Genomic DNA, 13,346 nt, shown 5'->3' on the forward strand with positions numbered 1-13,346 from the left:
CAACATGGCACAAGTATACATATGTAACAAACCTGCACGATATGCACATGTACCCTAGAACTTAAAGTATAATAAAAAAATAAATAAATAAATAAATAAAAGTTCACACTGAGCCCTGTTTCTATATGCAATATTTATATTTAAATGATCCCTCAATCTTGCTATTAGCAACACTTTAAAGAATAGCAACATCCCAGACATTCACTGAGACATAGGCTGAGTGAACTTCACTGCGGAGTTCCTTCTGGAGGGAACACCGTACCACAGAATTTTCTGAATACAGTGATCTTCTTCAGTGCCAGGACTGACAAGGAAATGGAAGGTTTGTTCAGTATTTGGAAAGACTGAGAAATAGAGAAGGGAAATTTGGGGGTAAAATAGAGGTAGAGTGAGAAAAATGGACAATGTGCCAAAAAAATCAGAGCTCAGATTCTGACTTTATCTATTCTTTATAAGATGTATCTTTGTACATAAGTATAAATTATTATAGACATGGAATGATAAAAGTTGGACATAAGAAGTGACTTTATAGTAACTCCATCATAAATTTATTTCATGAACATGAAAGCTGTTGCTGGGCAAAGTGAAGTTTTCCATTTCTTCTCTCTGTATCCAGTCTTCTCGATAATATCAGCATTATTAAAATAAACGTTATTTCTAAAATGCAACAGTCTATATTTTAACAGAAAATGTAAACAAGATTTAACTATGAGCTAATCCTCTGAGGTTAGATCAATCTCATCTTATTCCTTTATTTATTGTTGGTGTCTGTGTATCGCTAATGACTCCACAGCCAGCCTGTCCTCCAGCTTCTGTGCTTCTTCCATGGCTCACAGCTCCTCTGCTTTTCCTCTCTCGTGAGCACTGAGACAATGGCATCTAATCTGAGCCTGGGGATTTGGCAGCTCTTGAGCAGCACTTTGCCACAGTTTATGAGTACGCAAACTGCTAATGGACTAGATTAAGGAATGGAAAAAGCTACAGGCCACACACCCCTAACGTTTCTCGTCAAAAGCCAGTATACAAAAATGGGGTATGATCACTCAAAAACATTAAAACTACAGTCATTTCATTAAAGCATTATGAATTAACAAAATGGATTAAGTGGAGAATTTCCTGTCAGAGGTAGAAAGGATTTATATAAGTACTGACATCTAAAATAGAAATAAATATAAAACTTAGTTTAGATATAAGAAAAACAACTTTTACAAAATGGTGTGTTCTGCACGCATCTATCTAAAATTAGGTGGAAATAACTTTTGGCTGTTTATCACGAACTAAAATGTCAAATGTATCCTTCTTAATTATTGAAATTCTGTTAAAATAAAATATTTGTGGAAATTATAAGTTTTGTATTATTTACAATTCAGGACATCATTAGGAATAGCATATTGATTGGGCAAGGACAACTGTGTCTGGTTATGATATTCTTTCCAAACTAGGGATACCATGATACAAATTAGACTTGACCTGTGATTATTGTGAAATTCTTTGCTTTTCTCTCACTTTATTTCTATTTAAATAACTGTGAAAGGGCAAAATTAAAATGTGTAAACAGTTTATTCTAGAACACCTGCAGGAAATTTTTCTTAATGTTGGCTGTACTTTTTTTCATTTGCCCCATGAAATACAATAGTAATGTTAGATGAAATGCATATGTCAGTCCCATTTTAAGCTTTTTGCCTGGAGGTATAATTAGATTTTCTTGCTTGAAATTAATTCATACTATTATGTGAGTTCCTGTGGCGTGCACTGCTGTGAACGATCATCATTGACTGTCATCTACAATAGGCTAATCATGAGACTCATGCTTATATTATCAGAGTATTGTTTTCAATTGAAGTCACTGTCTTCTTTCCCTGATCTATAGAGTGAGAAAATACAATATCCTAGATGCTGATCATAGATTGTACTGGATAGGAGCATATTTTGTAAGTATTCATAAATACTCAACCAGTGTATTCCATGAGTATGAGTGGGAGATGACTCAGAAATGTTAAAAAAATTAAGTAATAAAAAGTGAGTGTGAATACATACATATGTATATAATATCCAGAAATTATCCATTATATTTAGATGAGAAAACAAAGATGGGATTTTTTTTTTAATGTATAAGATTTAAGATGATCCATCTTGTACAATAAAATCTGAGATACTTGAGTTCAAATACTGACTGCTCTACTTACTGGTTATGTAACTTAAGGTTCTTAATCTCTCTAAAACTTAATTTCTCTATCTGAAAAAAAGCAATAAAAATATCTACTTCACAAGATTCCTGTTCAGTATTAAAACAGGGTGTTCCTCTCTCCATTCCATTGTTACTCTGACCAAGATGGCCTTAATGTTTCCCTTAGTTTGACTAAACTTTTAGACAGATTTCTTCCTGACTATTGGCCCCTGGCCTCCCTTTTCTTTAGGTGTTTACTTTAGAAAACTTACAATGTATGAATTCTTTCTATGCCCTTTTGACATGTAAATCTTCTCTAGCCACTTGCCAGTTTTACAAGCCAGGAATGTCTTCCTTAAGGACTGAAGGCCATCCTTTTGAAATATAATCATCAATAGTGATAAGACCCTAGTCTCTGGAGTCTGACTTCAATAAGCAGTGGTTAGCAAACACAGATAACCACACTGACTACCTCCCTCCTGATGTCATCCAGGACTGTTCCAGGAACCCACTCCAGTGCTGGAAAATTCTCTTGCCTTGTTTCTTTTATTATGATTATTTTTATTTTAGTTTCAGGGTCACATATGCAGGTGTGTTATATAGGTAAACTCATGTCACAAGGGTTAGTTGTACAGATGATTTTGTGACCCAGGTACTAAGCCTAGTACTCAACTGTTCTTTTTTCTGCTCCTCTCCCTCCTTCCACCCTCTAGTCTCATGTAGGCCCCAGTGTCTGTTGTTCCCCTTTTTGTGTCCATGTGTTCTCATCATTTACTTCCCACTTACAACTGAGAACACACAGTATTTGGTTTTCTGTTCCTATGTTAGTTTTCCTTTTGTTTCAATAGAGTTTTTAGTTCTCCCTATTGCAATAGTCTTGAATAAAGTCCTCCTGGCTTGGTTAACTGGTCCATTGCAATTTTTCTTTGACAAGTCTTCTAGAATTCTCCCTCTGTGGTTGGGGTGATATGACCCCTGACTAGAAGCTCAGTACTGATTGATTCAGGACCTAACAGGAATCCAATGTTGAATAAGATGTAGAGAAGTTAAGAAATTCTAGTTCAATAATTCAAGAGTCAGTAATAGGCTGACTTTAATCACACTATTTTAATAATGGGGATTTTACTTGGCTTCCAGAATAACATCCCACTTTGTTTCCTTCAGAGGCTATTGCTCTTGGCTTCTCTAAGCAAGATATCTTGCCCTACAACTTACCTATTACTCCATTACTCCAAGATCTTGCTGTTTTCATCTTCTCATCTCACTGGAAGCTAATCCAAGTTCATGCATCCTACATTTGTTAGGTGAAAATTCCTACAGGGACCTTTCCTGTTTTTTGCCCGATGCCAAGATCCTCAGCACACTTTTCTCCTTCCTGTCTACTTAGAAATATCAGACGGTCTGCTACCTGGGCTACTGAATAACCTGCATTGTCAAACATCATTATCAAATGGATCTATTTGTCCCGTCAAACTGAGCTACCATTCCTCAGAGCTTGTTAGGTGCCTAAGCCTCTGCCCTATGTTTTGTTCTAGGCTACAGAATGTGCAAACTGTGCTTTAATATGTTGTGTTTCATTTTAAAAATCAGTTTAGGCATGTCATTTTAGAATGACTTGTATTTATGGCTTCATATTCATTTTAAGCATATTATCTTTTATTCAATTTAAGCACATTGATTTAGAATGATGTTGTGTTTTATGATACCTGATAAGTATGCAGAGAATTCTTTGGAGGATAAAATGAAATTCCACAAAAAATATTCCAAGTATTAAAAAAATATTCAATTTACAAAGAGAACAGCAAAGGCTGGAGGGATTACTAGAGAGGCCTCTGGGATTCCCAGGAATCAAGCTACAGTACTGGACACAAATCTCCTCTTTCCATCTGCTGCATATACTGGGCATGGAGAAGAAACTCAATGACAACAATAAAAGAAATAAAATTTTCTATTTTCTTCCATTTTCTTCTTCAATTAGGTCTACCCCTAATGAAAGAGATTATTCTTTTCACTAACTCGCAGGCTGCATAGACTTCTCAAGGAAAATCTTCCCCAAGGAATTATCTGTGAATGTGCTCTTGGGAACCAAAACCATTCCTTCTATTCTGCACAGAGTGAGCACTACATTTATTGAATTACTTTTATAAACAATTTAATCACAGTCACAACAGTGCCTTTTCCCCCCCAAAAAAGATGGGTTGTTGTAAATAATCACATTCTGCCTCTACTCATATCGGTAAGAATACATGTGCAAGATAAAAGTAGAAGTGAGTTTTTATTATTTGCAGAATTCATTAAAGAGAGACAATGCCTTGAACTCAAATGATATTCTGACATGTTGGCTATACCTGGCAAACGGGCTAAACCAGTGGTTCTCATTCAGTAATTCTGTCAACATTTGTAAAGATCTGGAAACTATTTGGTTGTTACAACTGCAGGGTGGGGGATAGGAGGCATAGTGGGAGAGGCGTGGAGAGGGGCAGTGCTACTGCCACCTACGCGGTAGAGACCAGGGATGCTGCTAAATATCCTTTAATATTCAGAACGTACCCCTCAACAAGGAATTATCTGGTCCAAAACATCAATGGTGCTAAGGCTCAGAAACCCCGTGCTAGACAGATAGGTCCCACTGCATGAGAGTTGAGAAGCCTCTTGAAATAATACACTCCAAGGTAAGAAGGAACCAGACGGAGCAGGGGTAATTTTAAGTACAGCATAACTGCTGTGTTTGTTTCCAAAAGAGTTCCTTTCTTTATTGGAATCATCTTTGGCTTTTGGAGATAGCAGGAACTGGAAGTAACACTACTGAAATCGCTCATTTGAAAAATCAATAGGTCAAAATGACATTGAAACCTCTTCTCCAACAATATGTACCAAAGAAAAGGGAATGAGGTGACCATTCACATGTCCCGACAATAAAAATCGCGGTGCTTAGGAAACTTGCAGTTCTCCAAGGTAGAACAGCCTCATTCCTCCCAGATCCTTCCTCTTGCAACTAAAATCCCTGGACAAACACAAGCAAGCTTACGAAGACCCTGAAAGGTAGGCAAATAATGATTGACCATCTAGGCGAGAGGTGAAGCCAGCCAGGCTTCTGGGTCCAGTGGGGACTTGGAGAACTTTTCTGTCTAGCTAAATCGTTGTAAACCCACCAGTCAGCACTCTGTAAAAACGCACCAATCAGCGCTCTGTGTCTAGCTAAAGGTTTGTAAACACATGAATCAGTACTCTGTAAAAACGGACCAATCAGCACTCTGTAAAATGGACCAAATCAGGGCCCTGTAAAATGGACCAATCAGCAGGAGGTGGGCAGGGCCAAATAAGGGAATAAAAGCTGGCCACCCGAGCCAGTAGTGGCAACCCTCTGTGGAGGCTTTGTTCTTTCGGTGTTCGCTATAAATCTTGCTGCTGCTTACTTTTTGCATCTGCACTACCTTTATGAGCTATAACACCACAAGGGTCTGCGGCTTCACTCCTGAAGTGAGCGAGACCACCACCCCACTGGGAGGAACAAACAACTCCGGATGTGCCACCTTTAAGAGCTGTAACACTCACTGCAAAGGTCTGTGGCTTCACTCCTGAAGTCAGCAAGACCATGAACCCACCGGAAGGAAGAAACTCTGGACACATCTGAACATGTGAAGGAACAAACTCCGGACACACCATCTTTAAGCACTGCAGCACTCTCTGCGAGGGTCTGTGGCTTCATTCTTGAAGTGAGTGAGACCAAGAACCCACCAGAAGGAAGCAATTCCAGACACATAGGGACCCCAGTACTTGAGGGTCAAGTTTTCTGAGTTTCTTGCAGCCTCCCGTGCATCCTGGAAGAGGTGCTATAGCAGCTTCCAAACAAGAACTGGCAACAGACTGACCAAATAATCCCCAAGAAAACCTGTTGCTGCTAGCCAAGGAACTGGGAAACAGGAAGCCTAACAGCAGAAAACTTTGTAGGCAATACCTTCCCTACTCTAGCCACACACGGCAATGAGAAAACCGCCTTCTCCCACTCACCTATCACAGGTTCAGCAGGCCCAGCAGGGAGCTGATTTTCCACTCCATGCCCCAGCCTTGCGGAAAATGGAATTCTCACCGAAGCAAGGAGCAAATCTTCCATCCCACCCCTTCCCCTCCTGGAGAAGCAGGAATTTCCTGACTCCCCTTCCAGGTATTGTTGGCACAGCCAGCCAGGCAGCTATCCTTTCATCCTCACCAGGCAGAAACAGGCGATGTTCCAATTCCCCTCCTGGGACAGTGTCAGAGGGATGGAATGAGAAGTTGATTTTTCACCCCCCAATCAGTAAAAGCATGTGCTACTCTGATTGCTGTCTCCTCATTTGTATTATGTCCTTTTTCCGCTGTGGCCCTTTCTTCTGATTTTTTTTTTTTTTTTTAGTGTACTCTTCACTTATTTTTCAATATATTTATATTCTTATAAATGCATTTGAAGTAATATACTCCTAGGTACTTTTAGGGTGCATTCCATATATATTTTATAATTTCCTATTCTACTGAAGGGATATTTACTATTTTGTTTTCTTTCTAGACATAGGAGTTTGCTGAGGTTTTTAAAAGATATACTTTTGTTACTGACTTCAACTTTTATTTCACTGAGATCAGAAAACATGGTCTATTTGGTGCTGATTCCTTAGACTACATTGAAGATTTTTTTTAAAAGCCTAACACAAGGCCAATTTTCATTCATTGCAATTCCTTATTTGCAATTCTAAAACTCAAAAAGCTCCAAAATTAAGGTTTTTGTAACTCATTTGGTGCTTGTAACTCATTTGGTGCAGAAATCTAACCTGTGTGGATTTAGTGATAAAAACCTATATTGAACTGATGCAGTTAATTTGTGTCTTTATTTCCTATTTCTTTAGCTGTAGAAATATTAATATTTGATTATGAAGTCCTATGCTATATCTCATCAGGGGTATTGTATTATATATAATGTATGAATTATATTAATTTTATATCACAAAAATCTAAATTTTGAAATTCATCTGGTCTTGTGGATTTGAGATAAAAGATCATGCCCTGAATATATGTTAGTTGGAGTTTGTTGATAATATTTAAATATTTCATAGTTTTGCTTTTATTTTAAAATTTTTATTTATTATTTTCTGAGAAGAGCATGTCAATACTCTTCACATCCATTCTTGATTTATCCATTTCTCCCTATATTGCTGTCAGTTATTGCATTATGTATTTAAAAGTATAATATTTGGTGCATATATGTTCAGTTTTTGTCATAGTTGCCTATTAATGCATATATTAATCAGGGTTCTCCAGAGGGATAGAATAGATTTTTTTACGTACATACGTACATACACACACACACACACACATATCTATATCTATATCTATATCTATAACTATATCTATATGAAGGCCTGCATTCCCTGGCAAGCCGCTGGTGCAAGTCTCAGAGGCCAAAGGCCACAGAACCTGGAGTCTGATGTCCAAGGGCAGGAGAAGTGGAATCAAGCATCCAACACAGGAAGAAGAAAAGAGCCAAAAGCCTCAGCACAACAAAGTTAACCCTTCTTCTTCTGCCTGCCTTGTTCTAGCTGCACTGGCAGCCAGTTGGTTGGTGTCCACCCACACTGAGGGTGGGTCTTCTTCTCCCAGTCCACCAACTCAAATGTCAGTCTCCTCTGGCAACATCCTCACAGACACACCCAGAAACAATACCTTACCAGTCATCTAGGCATTCCTCAGTCCAATCAAATAGACACCTAACATTAACCATCACAATGCATTAGAAACTACCACATACTTATTGACTTAAAACAATACATATTTATTAGGTGGGTCAGGAATCCAGGCATAACTTAGTCAGGTTCTCTACTCAGGATCTCACAAGACTATTGAAATGAAGACGATGGTCAGGCCACATTCTCATTTGGAGATTTGACTAGAGAACAATCTGCTTCCAAGATACCTCAGGACCTTGGTGAATTTCATTTTCTTATGACTATAGAATTCAGCTCAAACTGTTTCTTCAAAGCTAGCAAACGAAAGATACAGAGACTGACAGAGAAAGAGAGAGGCTGCTGGTTGGAACCTCTGTATTCATGGAAGGTAGGAGACTTCTTTGGATGGGTTAATCTGTTTGGTCAGATGTACCCAGAATGATCTCCCTTTTGATTAAAGTCAACTTATTATGGGCCTTAATTGCACCTGCACAGTCCCTTAATCTTTGTCATATTCCATTAATTAGAAAGAAATTACAGGGCCTGACAACACTAAAGAAGAAGGGATTTTACAAGAGTGGGGTCACTGGGAGGATTATCTTAAAATTCTACCTATCCCAACTTTGATATATTATCTTATTTTATTGTGCCTTTGACAAAAGTATAACATTCTTTTCTGCCTCATATGATACTTTCTCCTGTAAAATCTACTTTTTCTGGGTTTTGTAAAAATGATAGTTTGCTACCCTGGATGCATTTGGGGTATTAATTTGGTAGTAAGTAAGTACATCTTTTTCATTATTTTTAACTTTCAGTATCCTGTTACCTTATTTTAAAAAATACAACATAGTATTTCTGGAACTGTTTTAAAAACCAAATCATTAGATTTAACACTTTTACTGAGGGCCATTTTGCTATGATAAGATTTATTTTACCAAACTGTTTTCTATTTTCTATATCTTAAGATATTTGTTAAATTCCATATTTGAAAATTTTGTATTCTACTTATAATCCTCTGATCTCTCATATATATTCATTAAGGACCACATTTAAGGTTTTTTCAGTTTATTGAGTTTATCAATATCTATGTATTACCCCTGAACCACATAAATACCATAGCATGGTCTCACTCACATCTATTTCTGTTCCTCTCTCCCTCATCTCACACCACATTGGTATCATCAAAATTTTTCATTTTGTAGTGATTTAGATATTTCCTCCCCTTCTTTGTTTTTTCTATAATTTTTAATTCATATAATAGTAAATGTTTAATGTTATGTCTTACTTCCCATAACTTGTTAATTTCTCCTGGATTTATACCTCTTCTTCCTAGTGTGTTTCTTTTGAAAGTACTTTCAAGTTGGGGTGTGGAGGGGACAAGAAAGTAGAGGATTGTGTGGGAAACTGTCTGAATTTCTATTTCTCTTCAAGACTCATAATTTTACTATAATATGTTCTTGCTTATCCTTATTGACAGATACTCAAGCTTAGAACTATGCATTCTTTTATTTTTGATACTTTCTGTATTATATTCCAAAATATTTTAACAAGCATTTTTGTCATTTTGGAAAACTATTATATTTTTTATCTTATTATTTATTCATCTTAACATTTTCCTCATACTTCCCACCTCTATACAGTCCTCTAATGCCTTCAATTTCTTGATTTTATTTACCAGCCCACCTATTCATTTTTTAATGGTATTCATTTTGCCATTTAACCTTCTAAGTTTTTCATTTAAGGTATGTTATTTTTCATACACAATGTCTCCAATTTGTTGTTCTTCATTATTAACTTTTTCTGCTCTATATCTCTAATATTGTTCTTGTCATTAAGGGTATTTGTTTTGCTTATTAAACTTTTTTTTTTTTTTTTTTTTTTTTTACTTTCTAGACCATTACATTGGTTCCCTCTGGTAATCAACTTCATTTTCTTCTTTGTTTTTAGTAATTACTGCTCTCTCTTATGTCTTATTACTTTACCTTAAATGGTATTTTGGCTGCAGTATGCTCCTGGCATTATCAGTGAAATCCTGAGCTTGTTCTTCAGGGAGGTTTATGGGAAATGGGGACAGATAGACTCTAGCATTCCCGTGAATACATGTTTCAATAGAGTAGGGTGTGTGCCTACTCTGTTTGTCTCCTGCACTGTTTGAAGAATGCTTTTTCAGTACTCCACCTTTGTCTTCAGTTAGTGCAATTACTGGCTAGTTGAAAACAGTTCCATTAGCTTCATTCATTCCACATCTATCTGCCTGGTAAATTTGTGAATATTAAATTGCCATGCCTTGGCCAACCAGACCCTAAGGAAGACCTCTCTATTGGACGAGAGCTCTTAGAGAGAGTAAGTACTCTCTCCTGCACTTTGATGGCTAGGCTGCCTGTTCCAGGTGGGTATGTATACCTGTCCAGGTCCTCTGAGAAGATTCCAAGTGTAAGAAATCTACTGATGGAAAAGACTGTGGGATGAAATAAAGGGGAAGTAACAGGGGCCAGGAGAGCTAGCAGACCATTATGTTCTGACATTGTGCAGAAGAGAGGGAAAGGAAGGCTGGATAAGAAGAAAACTGCAGTGAATTTCTACAGATATTTTGGCCAGGCTAAAGGGGAGTCTTTGAGCCAAAGTCAGAAGAGCATCCTGTCTGTCAGGAACAGGTCTGCCTTACTATCCCTGCCATGCAGTTATTGGCTGGGAGGAGCCCAGAGGAAAATAGATAGAGAACTTAAGGAATATGAATATCATGAAAAGCAAGAAAGGAGAGATTTACAAGAACAACTAATGAAACCTATCAATGTATCAAGTACAGTAATACGTGTATTAAGCACAAAATGCAAAATCCACAGTCAACTATAAAGCTGATTGTCTAAGAACCAAGAAAAGATTTTAATCTATAAAGTTTAGTTTTTAAATTAAATAAAAATTTCTAAGACAGTAGGGATATGTAAAACACTTAATTATAATTAAAACATTTGTTTAGAGCCTATTATATATAAGGCATTGCTATGTAAAATAAATAATTCCGTGTAAATACACAGTAGTTTACAATTTATAAACCACTGCCCCTGCCTCCTAGTAGTTAATTATATTACCAGAGCAATTTGAAAAGACAACTAGCATCAGAAATATTTTTTGTTACTAACAGTGTTGCTATATCAATTTATCATTATAAGATTATTAATTAATTGTTAGCATTATTACTATAATTTATTTATTGTTTTATTTTCTGCACAGTCTTAGCAAAAAAGCGAATATTAGCTATGAACATTTGAATTCCATATGGACTTTGTCTTTCATGTTTCACTGAGCAGCAGCTACTCAATTGGGTCTTCCTTTTCTCCATCTTTCATATACACATACATGCTCACACATGCAGCTTCAGCCCAAGGTTAAAGGATTTGAATATGTCATCTGCTTTTATCATTTATTTTTTCTTTAACAAGTATCATAAACAGCAATTTTACTTAGACTAACAGCATATTCAGCTTGTTATATTTTAGAACATGGATTATCTTTGGATGCTGCCCAGATATAACCTAATTCAAATGCGATAAAATATAGTAGTTCCTTCTTAAAGGTTTCCAGACTATATTTCATTTCAAAGAATTCTATCTGTTGTTCTATTGTTATATTTCTTATAAGGAGAGAGCTGATATAACACAGAACCTACTCATTCCTAAATGCTAGGATTTGTAGGTAATATGATATATAAAAGAGAAAAAAAAATCCAAAGTTATGACAATATCTTTCAAGGCTCCATACAATCTAGTTCCTATTCAGAACTTCCAAATCATGAGTAAAAACTTGGAATAGAAAAATGATAGAGTTTGTTCTGGGAGAAGGCTACAAAAGGGGTGTGAAATGACTAAAGGACAAATTGGATCCATAAGAGTCTTGAAAAGAAACTGGAAACAAGATGCCACAAATGAGCTTGAAAGCAGTGTTCAAAGTAGATAAAGTTATTTTAAGAGTCTTTACAGGCTCTTAAAGAGTCTATAGAGATAACACAATCCAAGTATGAACTACAGAAAACACATGGCAAGGAACATCAGTGGTTATGACTGATGGTGATGGCAAGAAATTTGAAGGGAAACTGATAATCCATGTATGGGATGGCTTGGGTTCAGATAAAGCTAGTCACCATAGTATTAAAAAAATTCAGACTGAGATAAGTTTGAGAAACCACAAGATAAAATATCCACCAAAACTACTTGCAAACTAGCAGTTTTCTGAAGTTCCATGTAGTATGCTATTATTAATTCATAGCTGATCACACACAGCTGCTCTATATTCTTTATTAAGCATCAGTTTGCTTTCGGCCATTTACTTTGTTTTCAACATTTGCATGATATATTTTACAATTCCATGTCCCCGTCATAAGATGTTTCTCAAGAAAAGTAAAAGAGAATTTTTAAAAAGCATGATGCAAAGTGCAACAAGAACTACTAGATGCCTCCATGATTTTCCTTCAAAATATACACATACATAAACATTTAACTATAAAAGTGACAAGATTTGAGTTGGTGATTTGAAAATATAAACAAAATTGACAAGTCCCTAACTAGCCTAAGTAAGAAAAGAGGAAAGAACCTTCAAAAAATAAAGCCAGAAATGAAAGAAGGGACGTTAAAATTGATGCCACATATATAAACAGAATCATAAGAGACTATTATAAACAATCACACACCAACAACCTAGATAACATAGAAGAAATAGACAAGTTCCTAAAAGTGTGCAGCCTACAAAGACTGAATCAGTAAGAAACAGAAAATCTAAACAAACCTATAAGTAGTAAGGATATTGAATCAGTAATAAACAGAATCCCATCAAAGAAAAGCCCAGACCTGATGCTTTCACTGAAGAATTCTACCAAACATTTAAAGAAGAATTAGTACTAATGCTTCTCAAACTCTTCAAGCAATTAAACAGGGGGAAGCACTTTCAAACTCATTTTGTGAATATATCACACTGATATTAAACCAGACAAATATATTACAAGAAAAGATAACTATAGATCAATATCTCTACTGAATAGTGATGCAATAATACTCAACAAAATACTAGCAAACCAAATTCAATGGCACATAAAAAGGATTACTACAAGATGATCAGGTGAGACTTATTCCTGGCATGCAAAGATGGTACAACAAAAGAAAATTAAGTAAATGTAATACACCATGTTATCAGATTGAAGGACAAAAGCTACCTGATCATCTCAATACATACAGAAAAATAATTCGATAAAATTCAACAGCCTTTCATGATTTAAAAAAAAAAAAACACTTAATAAACTAGAAATAGAAGGAAATGTTCTCAGTATAACAAAGGGCCACATGTGAAAACTAACCTAAACTCAGTGGTAGAAATGGAAAGCTTTTTCTCTAAGTTTGGAAACAAAGCAAGGTTGCCCACTTTTGCCACTTCTATTCAACATAGTGATGGAAATCCTAGCCAAAGAAATTAAACAAGAAAAAGAAATAAAATGCATT

Source organism: Colobus angolensis, unplaced genomic scaffold (genome assembly GCF_000951035.1).
Source record: "Colobus angolensis palliatus isolate OR3802 unplaced genomic scaffold, Cang.pa_1.0 Scaffold214, whole genome shotgun sequence".
NCBI classification, from domain to species: Eukaryota; Metazoa; Chordata; class Mammalia; order Primates; family Cercopithecidae; genus Colobus; species Colobus angolensis.